Source organism: Perognathus longimembris, chromosome 10 (assembly GCF_023159225.1).
Source record: "Perognathus longimembris pacificus isolate PPM17 chromosome 10, ASM2315922v1, whole genome shotgun sequence".
In the NCBI taxonomy this organism is placed as follows: Eukaryota; Metazoa; Chordata; class Mammalia; order Rodentia; family Heteromyidae; genus Perognathus; species Perognathus longimembris.
In genome coordinates this window covers 72,285,531-72,297,853 of record NC_063170.1, presented here as the reverse complement: position 1 = coordinate 72,297,853, position 12,323 = coordinate 72,285,531, and positions in this window count along the sequence as shown.

Genomic DNA, 12,323 nt, shown 5'->3' with positions numbered 1-12,323 from the left:
CACTTGCCACCGCCCCGAGCGGAAGTGCCTGTCACGAGACGAGACGCCCGACGACGCTGGAGTGCGGGAGAGCCCCGCCCCGGCCGGGCGTCACGTTCCCGCCGCGCGAACATGTCCGCCCCCAGGTGGCGGGTGCCATCTTGGACGTCCGTACGGCCCGGGACGGCGCCCGGGGGGGCCCCGGCTCGGCTCCGCTGAGAAGCGCCGGGGGCGGGGGCCCCGGCCGCCCGGGGACGGGGAACCGCGGGGCCGGGCCCGGCCCACTCAACCCCCGCCCTCCCGGCGTGTCCCTGCGGAGCCCCGCCGGGGCCCCCAGCCCCGGCTTCGCGTTCCCGTAGCGGGGGAGCTCCGGAGAGGTGCACGGGGCCGGGCGGAAGGGCAGGCGTCCCGACCAGGCCCGTCCTCCGGACGGCCACCGTTGGGACAGTTGTCCTGACTTTAACTAGTTAAGGAAAGATGATCGAACCACTGCACGAAGAAAGACCGGAGACCGAGTCATAGAGCGAGGGCCACTCACCACAGGAGAACCGAGATGACCGCCCAGGGTCACGGGAAATACCCGTGCTCCTCCTCGAGGAGGTGGCGAGCCAAGGCCCATAGCTTAAAGCCGGCTCGGGCCGAAAGTCTGCGAGACTCTGAGCTCCAATTACCGACCAAAAAGCTGGAAGGGGAAAGAAACGGTCAGAGATGGTGCTCAGGCCCGGAGTTCGAGCCCCGGGACTGGTGCACACACACAGACAGAGAAACGCCTTCTTGGTGTGCAAATGACTCGTGGCTTCTAGGCAGGCGAAGATTTGGCGGGAGCCAGCTGTGTGGCCACACCTACACACAGGTTGAAATAGCTGCCAGTGTGGACACTGATTTCCAGAGACAGCCCACATGCCATAAATTCAGCATATAAATATTGTTTAAAGGGTACAAACAGTAACCTAGGAGGGGCATCTAACAGCCCAGGCAGCAGAGGAGTCCAGGAGGGCCTCCCAGAGGAAGCAGCGACTCATGAAGGCAGAGTAGCCTCTGCCTCGCAAAGGCCAAGGAAGGGAACTGCCATTAGAGGTATGTGTGTGTCCCCGGGAGGGCTCCATGCAAATACCGCCCCCCACCCAGTTTTAAGTCTCCACCCAGTACCTGCACTACACTACTTAGGTAAGTGGCACACCTAGAGGCAGTTACCTCCCCCTTCTCTGAGGTCACATCCAATCCACCTGGCCACACCTCCTGCCCCCGTGCTAGATATGCCATGGCCAGGGGTCAGTTCAGCCCATCTCTCCAGACATGCATCTTCAACCACAGGCCAGAAGTTCAGGAATAAACTTTCCGCTCCTTCCTTAATAGCATGTGGTCTTCTCATTCATCAGCCACCTACTTTAATAACTCTTACACAGGGTGTGAAGCATATTGAGCGTATCATTTCAGAACTTGTGATGTATGCAGCATCAGAGAAACTGAGTGCAAAGGAAGGAAATAGGGGAAGGAAATCCCATTGGAAAAGCCAAGTCATGGGAGACCATGAGAGCCTTAACTTGGATTTTTTTTTTTTTTTTTTGGCCAGTCCTGGGGCTTGGGCTCAGGGCCTGAGCACTGTCCCTGGCTTCCTTTTGCTCAAGGCTAGCACTCTGCCACTTGAGCCACAGCACCACTTCTGGCTGTTTTCTATATATGTGGTGCTGGGGAATTGAACCCAGGGCTTTATGTATACGAGGCAAGCACTCTTGCCACTAGGCCATATCCCCAGCCCGAGAGCCTTGACTTGGAAGTTAACAGGAACTTACTGTTTTCCTGGTATTGATAATGGACCCCAGTTGAGGGTAGTGTGCAGAACTCCCATCTGAAGGATGACTGGAGGATGTTTAATACACTGGGAAAACAATAGGACTTGGGAGCACAGAGAGATGCAGAGCCAGGCTGCCACCATCACCCCCATATCCTAGGTGTAAGCGGGTGTGAGAGGTGGCAGAAGGGGGGTCCATACATATCCTTGTCCCTGCCAGAAGCAGTACTGCCCTGCTGGGCTTTTTACTTCCCACCTTTGGTAAAGGGAGAGGGAGTTTACAAGACTTACTCTGTAGTCTGAAGAGGGACCAAGCAGAAAGCCCAGCACCTTTCTTCCTCTCAGGACAGCTGCCACCGGGCAGCAGAGGAGCTGACCTAGCCCTTTGCTGGAAGGAGGGGAGACTGGAAAGCTTCAGGGAGGCTGCCTGCCAAGCGACTATGGAAAGCTGATGTGTGAGACTCTCCCAGAGTCAGTGTGTGTCCAAGGGGAAAGTGGACTAGACCCTTAGTATTGGCCATGAAGGCATAGCCATTTCAGTGATTACTATGAGCTAAGTGAAGTCACTTATCTTTTCCTTATGTCTGGAGTCTTAGATGAAAGGCAGTGGAGCTCTGGTGGAGAACATTCTAGATGCTTCCCTGGAGCTAGGAAATCAGCCTTACCCAGCTGGCAACCTAGTGCTAACCACTATGTGTTATGTTGTTCACAGAGTCTGGATTTGATTCCTCAGTACCATACAGTTATTTGTTTTTTGCCAGTCCTGGGGCCTTGGACTCGGGGCCTGAGCACTGTCCCTGGCTTCTTGTTGCTCAAGGCTAGCACTCTACCACTTGGGCCACAGCGCCGCTTCTGGCCATTTTCTATATATGTGGTGCTGGGGAATCGAACCCAGGGCTTCATTTATACAAGGCCAGCGCTCTTGCCACTAGGCCATATTCCCAGCCCCTCAGTACCTTATAAACTAAATAAAAATAAAACTCTGAGCAAAACACATTTCTTTACTTCATAGGAAGCCTGCATCAACATTTTATTTTAGTGATGGAAAGCTGACCAATACAACCAATACAGTGAAACTGTACATTAACCAATATCTCCCTTTTCTCACCCATCCACACCTCTGATAACCACTGCTTTGTTGTTAAACTTTTTCATTTTTATCACATCCATTGTGATATATGAATTTGATTATAATGTGCTTTGATTAAACTACTGTTCTACTTCTATCTCTATGAAATTGCCTACTCTCAGTACATGGAGTCGTATAGCATTTGTCTTTTTGCCTTTTTCTCCTTGTTCCTTCAGGACATACATTAACATTAGTATTTGTTTTACTGGTTTCACTTAACAAAATGTCATCAGAGTTCATCATGTCATATCAAGTGTCTTTTAAAACTTTATTGAATTCTAATTCATGTCATATTGTTTATCCATTCACTGGCAAACATCTGAGTTGTTTCTACATTTGCTATGAACGTGGGTGTACAAATACTCCTCTGAATGACAGCTTCAATTTATTTGAGAATATGCATAGAGTGTTAATGGTTAAGTGATGTGGAAATCCATTTTTTCTCCCTCTAGATTTTTTTTTTCTCTTGCCAGTCCTGAGACTTGAACTCTTGGATTGGGTGCTATTCCTGAGCCGTATGTACTCAGGGCTGATGTTCTACCACTTCTTGAGCCATAGTTCCACTTCTGGATTTTTTTTTCCCCTTTCTGGTTAGTTGAAGATAAGAGTCTCACCAATTTTCTTACCTGGGCTGGCCCTAACCAATCCTCAGCTCTCAGCATCCTGAGAAACTAGGATTATAGGCCTGAGCCACCAGTGTCTGGCTCTCCCTCTAGATTTATTGAGGTAAAAGTAACAAATAAAAACTGTAAGGGGGGACTGGGAAAGTGGCTTACTGGTAGAGTCTTGTCCAGCATGCATGAAGCCCTGGGTTCAACTCCTCAGTACCACATAAGCAGCAAAAACTGGAAGCTGGTGAAGTGGCTCAAATGGTAGAGTGCTAGCCTTGAGCTAAAGAAGCTCAGGTACAATGCCCAGGCCCTGAGTTAAAGCTCCAGGACTGGGGGAAAAAAAATGTGAATAAGGGCTAGAAATGTGGCTTAGCAGAGCAAAAGAAGCTCAGGGATAGTACCTAGGCCCAAGTTCAAGTGGTAAAAACAAACAAAAAAGCTCTGATTAAGCTAGGCACTGGTGGCTCACACTTATAATCCTAACTACTCTGGAGCCTGGTATCTGAGGATCACGGTTCAAAGCCAGACCCGGCAGAAAAGTCAGTGAGATTCTGATCTACAAGGAACCATGACAAAACCAGAAATCTTTTGCCAAGGACAGAACTGTATCGTTTGAGCTACGGTTCTTCTAGCTTCTTGGTAGTTTATTAGAGATGAGTCTCATGTACCTTCCTGCCTGGGCTGGCTTCAAACTGTGATCTTCAGATCTCGTCCTCCTGAGTTGCTAGGATTACAGGGTAAGCCATTGATGCCTGGCTTTGATGTATTCAGTTCTGCTTAGAACTGGTGGTATAGTGGGGCTGTGAATATGGACTATTGGTAAAATACTTGCCTCGCATACATGAAGCCCTGGTTTTGATTCCTCAGCACTAAATAAACAGAAAATGCCACAAGTGGCACTGTGGCTCAAGTGGTAGAGTGCTAGCCTTGAGCAAAAAGAAGCCAGGGACAGTGCTCAAGCCCTGAGTTCAAGCCCCAGGACTGGCAAAAACCAAACCAAACCAAAACAAACAACAACAAAAACTCTGATGGGCTGGGAATATGGCCTAGTGGTAGAGTGCTTACCTCATGTACATGAAGCCCTGGGTTCAATTCCTCAGCACCACATTTATAGAAAAAGGCAGAAGTGGCACTGTGGCTCAAGTGGTAGAGTGCTAGCCTTGAGCAAAAAGAGGCCAGGGACAGTGCTCAGGCCCTGAGTTCACACCCAGGACTGGCAAAAAATAAATAAAATAAAACACAAAGATCTTTCTTTTTTTTGGCCAGTTCTGGGCCTCAAACTCAGGGCCTGAGCACTGTCCTTGGCTTCTTTTTGCTCAAGGCTAGCACTCTGCCACTTGAGTCACAGCGCCACTTCTGGCTGTTTTCTGTATATGTGGTGCTGGGGAATTGAACCCAGGGCCTCATGTATATGGGGCAAGCACTGTTGCCACTAGGCCATATCCCCAGCCCCACAAAGATCTTTCTTAAAAAAAAAACAAAAACAAAAAAAACACTGATAGGTTTTGTACTTGTTAAATTAAAATTAGCTTTTTTTTTCTTCTGGTGCCAGTACTGGGCTTGAACTCAGGACTTTGGTGCTTTCATAGCTTTTCCCCCTCAAGGCTGAGGCTGATGCCATGTCACTTGAGCCACAGCTTCACTACCTAAAATTTTCTTTAAGAAATGTAAATTTGGGGGGCTGGGGATATAGCCTAGTGGCAAGAGTGCCTGCCTCGGATACACGAGGCCCTAGGTTCGATTCCCCAGCACCACATATACAGAAAACGGCCAGAAGCGGCGCTGTGGCTCAAGTGGCGGAGTGCTAGCCTTGAGCGGGAAGAAGCCAGGGACAGTGCTCAGGCCCTGAGTCCAAGGCCCAGGACTGGCCAAAAAAAAAAAAAAAAAAATGTAAATTTGGGGTGGGAATAGTGGCTCATGCTATAATCCTAGCTACTCAGGTGGCTGAGATCTGAGGATTAAGGTGCAAAGCCAGCCCATGTAGGAAAAGTCCATGAGACTCATCTCTAATTAACCACCAGAAAACTGGAAGTGACACTGTAGATCAAGTGGTAGAGAGCTAGCTTTGAGCTGAGGAGCTCAGGGACAGCACCCAGACCCAGAGTTCAAGCCCCACGACAAGGAAGGAGGGAAGGAGAGACGAAAAGGAAGAAGGAAGGAAGGGAGGGAAGGAGGAAGGGAAGGAAGGAGGGAAGAAGGAAGGGAGGGAAGGATAAAAGAAGGATGTGTGGGGTTGGAATGTAGCTCAGTGGTACAGCACTTGCCTGGCAGAACATGCCCTGAGTCCAATCTCTAATACTGAAAACACAAACCAAACCAGGCTGGGAATATGGCCTAGTGGCAAAATTGCTTGCCTCATATACATGAAGCTCCAGGTTCGATTCCCCAGAACCACATATATAGAAAACAGCTACAAGTGGTGCTGTGGCTCAAGTAGCAGAGTGCTAGCCTTGAGCAAAGAGAAGCCAGGGACAGTGCTCAGGCCCTGAGTCCAAGGCCCAGGACTGGCAAAACAAACAAACCAAACCGGAGTGTGTCCTAAGCTATTCTTCCTTTTCCTATTTTCTTGGGCTGGAATTGGATGTGATGGGAACTAGTTTTAAATTATTTAAAGGATGGCAACTCCTGTCTAAGAGGTGATGAGGCAAAAAGGTAGGAGACTACATTTTCATTCTGGAAATTCAAGTGGTTTCCTGAAACAGAGTTGCAATATAAGCTAGACTTTTATGTAGTCTTCTTGGTTTTTTGTTTTGTTTTGTTTCTTACTTCCCATGTGCTGGGATAGAACCTAGGGCCTTACATATAGTAGGCCAGCACTCTACCATTGAGCTACATCACCAGACCAGTCTGGACTTTCATGTGAGAGATGTACTTTTATTTTGATAATGTTACTGTTACTTTGTATTGCTGCCATGGTAGCTGTATCTGTTTCCTGAGCTTTGTAACCATTAAGCCTTGGTTAGGAGGAAGGATTGTGTTGGTAAAAAAGACTGTCAACCAGAAGCAAAGCCTTCTTTCTTGTGTTAACCTCAATGTATGCCTGGCCCAGAAAGGGGAACAGGAAGAATAAAACACTGTTGCTGAAAAAAAATGTATATACATAACCAGACAGACAACCATGCTCAGAAAAAAAAAAAAAAAAAAACCCAGACAGGAGGAAATACTTCAAGATGTTAAATGCAAAGATTCTGTTGCCAGGGTTATCCCAAGAAGAAAACTAAAGTATGATGATAGAGAAATAAGTGCTGAAAATGAGCAGCATTTTAGAATGTAAAGGTGAAACAATGTGATACTATCATAAAGACAGACATTAGACCTACTCCTCTTACTGGTAGTTACATGAATAACAAATCTAGTCTGAAAGAGTTGAAGACATGTGGTTTGTTCTTTGGTTCTTGATCTGTGCTATGAAACACTATTCCTGACATGACCACTGTAGAAAGGGTTGTGGCTACAACTGCATTTTTCCCTCAAGATTCCCATTAAACAATGGGATTTTAAAGGCTTTAAAGCCCCAAGGTTAAAAAATGTTATTGCACTATGAGAGACACTAAAGTCATGTATTTACTCTCATTCTTCTGATAGAACCTTGGAATGTTCCAGGTAATGATGTATCTAGATAAAGAACATAATCCTAGCTATTCAGGAAGCTGAGATCAGGCTGAGTAGGAAAGTCTGTGAGACTGTTACCTCCACTTGACAACCAGAAAACCTGGATTGGTGCTGTGGCTCAAAATGGTAGGACCCAGACTTGAATGAAAAAGCTAAGGGACAGCACCCAGGCCCTGGGTTCAAGCTCAACAACTGACAAAAAAACAAAAAAAAATAAAATAAAATAAAACAAAAACCCCGCATTACTTATGTTTGCAATCTAAGCTACTCAGAAAGCTGAGATCTGAGGATCACAGTTCAAAGCCACCTGAGCAGGAAAGTTCATGAGACACTTATCTCCAATAAACTACTCAGAAAAAGCTGGAAGTGGTACTGTGGCTCAAGCTGTGGCTAGTCTTGAGCAAAATGAAGCTCAGGGACAGTGTCCAGGCCCCAGGACTGGCACACATACACACAAAAAGAACACAGTATAGGGAGAGGTGGCCAGGTAACAGGGTTGTAAGCAAGGAGGTGGAAGTGAGTTGATGGGTGTGCTCCTGAGAAGTACAGGAGAAGCACTGACTGATCTAGAAAGTCAAGTTTGCCATTTTACCCCCTTCCTCCTTTCTGAAACATGGATGTGATAGAGGAAGTGGTTTAACCACCTTGTAACCCTAAGGTGTCATGTATAAAGATGAGAGTCACAGGTAAGAACTCAGAAAATCATAAAAGTGGTCCTGCTCTGACAACAACCATGCTTTGTCCGAAGGCCAGAGTCCTTTTTGGTAGCAGCAACTTTAAAGTCTCCATTTTTCTTTTTTTTATTAGACTCCAGATTTTAAGTACTTTAGCCATTCATGATTTTCTAATGAATGCTTAAAACAACAAAAAAAATTGGAAAATTAACACTGAGGAAACTGGGGCTGGGAATATGGCCTAGTGGTAGAGTGCTCGCCTCCTATACATGAAGCCCTGGGTTCGATTCCTCAGCACCACATATATAGATAAAAGCCAGAAGTGGCGCTGTGGCTCAAGTGGCAGAGTGCTAGCCTTGAGCAAAAAGAAGCCAGGGACAGTGCTCAGGCCCTGAGTCCAAGCCCCAGGACTGGCAACAAAAACAAAACAAATAAACACTGAGGAAACTATAAATCTGCCTACTAGAGATAATATTTTGAAATGAAATTTATGTAAATTATTTATAGAACTGTGCTCTATTTTCATATTTTTGCAGAGCCATACTTATTCATATTTTTGCAGTATATACTAGGCAGAAGATCTGTCGTTGTGCCATACCCCACTGTACCACACTTGACTGGGGTACGCTCCATAATATAAACTTTTATGATACAAAGACCAACTTACAGAAAATGTGTAACCATGCAAACAATCTGTGTCCTTTGTGCAGATTGGGATTGAACCCGGACACTCGCTAACACCCTGGGTCCCTTTTCATCTTGTGAGTCTCACTACGTAGCTCCCGTTGGTCTTGAACTCAGGGTGCTTCTGCCTCAGCCTCCATCTAGCGTAGCTGGGGTGGTAGGTGCACACCACCATGCCCAACTTGAAGAGTGCTTTTCACTTTAAATTTTGTATGTGTGTGGTTCTGTACCGCGAACTCAACCATAGCACGAAGCCCGGAGCGGACGCCCGGTTCTGGGCGTCTCAACCGACTGGCTTAGATTCCGCAACCCACCATTGGATGCCGACACGCGAGGAGGACCCTGAGGGCGTTCGCACAGTCGCAGGCCGCGGGGAGGGGGCAGCTGTGGGCGAGGCGCGGCTGCGTGCGCGTGAGAGGGGCCGCCCGGGCTGGCTCCGAACCGCCGGCTTCCCGGCTCCTACGTGCTTCCCCCGGCGTTCATGGTGATTTTCCTTAAGTAGCCGTGCCCCTGGGTCACAGCCTACACGCTTACGACTTGCATGTGGAAAGTGACCCTTAGCAGCCCGGGCGTGGCGCGCCCGCGCCGCCATCTTGTGCTGCGGGCCGCCTGCCTCCGCAGACGGAGACCGCGGGGCCCGGGGCCGCCTTCCGCGGGCATGCTACCCCAGGCACCAAGGCCGCGGCGAACTCGCTCAGCCCGATGGCGCGCCGCCGCCACGCACGACTCCGCCCGCGCTCGCGGGGCCGCCGGCCGGGTCGCGGAGGGAAGCGCGCGCCAACATGGCGGCCTCGCGCCCTCGTCTTGGATCTGCGGGGATTCTGCTTCCGGGTCTATGCTGGTGGCTTTGGCCATGGAGTTCGCTTCCGGGTTGTCTGGGCTGGGGCGGGGGGGGGGCGGGAGCGGAGCGGGGGCGGGGCCGGCGTGACGGCGCGTCCCGGCTGGGACTGGTCCGGGCCGGAGGGGCCGGGGAGTCGTCGTCCGCCCTGGGCTTCCCCACGTCGGGATAGGCGGGAGCTGTTAGGCCCTTCCGGTCTGGAGGAGCTCCGTGACCGGAATGGGCCGCGGGCGGTGGCGGGCGCCGTGGACAAGTAGGTGGCTGCCGGCAGGGCCGTGACGTCTCCCCCTGGCCCCGCCCCGGTCCTCCGCCGCTGGCCGGGCTGCGCCGGCTGGGCCCGAGCCTTGCCCGCGGGAATCGCCCGGGACGGCAGCCCGGAGGGGGCCTGGGTTCCGCCCCACTAGTGTGGCCACCACGCGCCCCTTCCGGGCTCCAGCCTTTTATCCGAGCCCTCCCAGGACTCCATTTCCTAAGGAAGAACTTGCAAACATCTTGGCGCTCAATTTTGTTGTTGCTGTTTTTCTTTTTCTTTTCTTTTCTTTCTTTTTTCCCCTGCCAGTCCTGGGGCTTGGACTCAGGGCCTGAGCACTGTCCCTGGCTTCTTTTTGCTCAAGGCTAGCTAGCACTCTGCCACTTGAGCCACAGCGCCACTTCCGGCTTTTTCTATCTATGTGGTGCTGAGGAATCGAACCTAGGGCTTCATGTATAGGAGGCGAGCACTCTACCACTAGGCCATATTCCCAGCCTGTTTGCTTTTTGAGACAGGGTCTTGCAATGTGGCCTAGTCTGATCTCAAATTCAAGATCCTCTTGCCTCTGAGGCCTTTTGAGTTCTGTATGGGCACATATATGGATTTATATGTACATATATTTCAGTTAAGCTACAATGGGTCATGCAGGTTTTTTGGTGTGTGCATGTGCGCGCGTGCAGCTGTCCTGGAGCTTTAACTCTGGGCCTGGGCACTGTCCCTGAGCTTCTTTTGCTCAAAGCTGGTGCTCTACCACTTGAGCTACTGCTCCACTAAGAGTCACAGACTTTCCTGCCCAGACTGGCTTTGAACCTCAGATCTCAGCCTAAGAATTAGCTAGGATTACAGGTGTGAGCCACCAGCGCTCAGCTCGTGCAGTGTTTTTGTTTTGTTTTAACCACACAACTCTTGTTTTTGTAGTGTGAAAGTAGCCGTAAGCCACGTCTTAGTGAATGGATGTGGTTGCATTCTAATGAAACTATGTATAGAACTGGGACTCCAGGTCTGCAGGTGGTAATTTTCTGATTCTTCTGTAGAGGAGAAGCATTCACTTCGCATTTTCTTCCCTCTCCTTCCATTAGCCCCAGAAGTTTATGATGAAACCCAATTCTTTTAGCAATAGTGACTTTGAGGAGGTGGTTGGGTCATGAGAGTGAAGGTTAGATGTGTCCGTAATAAGTCCCTTTTTTCTCTTCTGCCTTGTGAAGGCAGCCTTCCTCACCCAGAAGCCGTACTATCAATACCATCTTATTGGTGGAAAGAACTTTCCCATGGGGCTGGGAATATGGCCTGGTGGAAAGAGTGCTTGCCTTGTATACATGAAGCCCTGGGTTCGATTCTACAGCACCACATATATAGGAAGCAGCCAGAAGTGGCGATGTGGCTCAAGTGGCAGAATGCTAGTTTTGAGCAAAAAGAAGCAAGGGACGGTGCTCAGGCCCTGAGTCCAAGCCCCAGGACTGGCTAAATAAATAAATAAAACAAATACACATTTATTAAGAAAAGAAAAAAAAAGAACTTTCCCGTGTTTCACCAAGTTTTCTTTTTTCTTTCTGGTACTGGGGTTTGAAATCAGATACACTACCACTTGAGCCAGGCAGCCCATCCACCAAGAAAATAAATAAGCATCTTACTTGTTTGCTTGTTGTCTTGGGGTTTAATAATACCAGTTCATATTGCTATGCCTAGCCTGAGTTGGGTTTCTGTCAGTTGCTCCCAAAGGGTTTTGAATGATGTAGATAAGAACAGGAACTCTGGAGCTGGGGATATGGCCTAGTGGCAAGAGTGCTTGCCTCATATACATGAAGCCCTAGGTTCGATTCCCCAGCACCGCATATACAGAAAGCGGCCAGAAGTGGCGCTGTGGCTCAAGTGGCAGAGTGCTAGCCTTGAGCAAGAAGAAGCCAGGGACAGTGCTCAGGCCCTGAGTCTAAGCCCCAGGACTGGTCAAAAAAAAAAAAAAAAAAGAACAGGAACTCTGAATGTGACTGAACAACAGAATGCTTTCCCATAGGTGATTGATGCTCTGTTTGTTTCCTGTGGTATCTGTTGAGTTGCATAGTAGTGGTGGTCTTATTTAGACTACATGGGAAGAACTCTGTTTATAACAGTTTACTGAGTACTTGTAGCATTGTTGGGGAGGGGGTGATTCAATACATGGTTTTTCTTTTGCCTGTAAAGAGAAGCAGGTGCACAGATAGTATAAGGGGACACAGAGGCAAGAGGGATTAATGCTGGAAGAGTCTGTTATTTTGTGTCTTTAGATTCCTGCCTGTACAGTTACACTGAGGTTATGTATATCAGCAGTTCTGTGGCCATATCACAGATTTTGTGTCATTCTTAATGGACCATAGTGAGAGGGAAAGTGAGGCATAAGAAATAGGAGCTGAGAATGCAGAGATAAGCACTTTACAGTAGCTTTATTCAAAGTACTCAGACTCCTTTTCCTTAATATTAGCCATTTTCCCCATAACCTAAAATATTTAGTTAAAAAATAAAAGGTGGTGGGGAAAGCACCTCGGACCTGCTGAAATGATTAGCATGGTCCGGGACCAAGCAAGTAAATCTTAGAAAATGATACTTAGCTTGGGAAAGAAATGGAAAATAAAAACATTTGGGAAAATGACTTTTCTGGGCAAAAGTGTTTGCAAAGTAAAGATGAAAGGATAGGTCCCGGCCATCCCAGAGGACCATTCGGAGATAATCACAGGCAGGAGAAGAAGGTTCATAAGGAGGTTATTAGTGGGGCCATAGTTC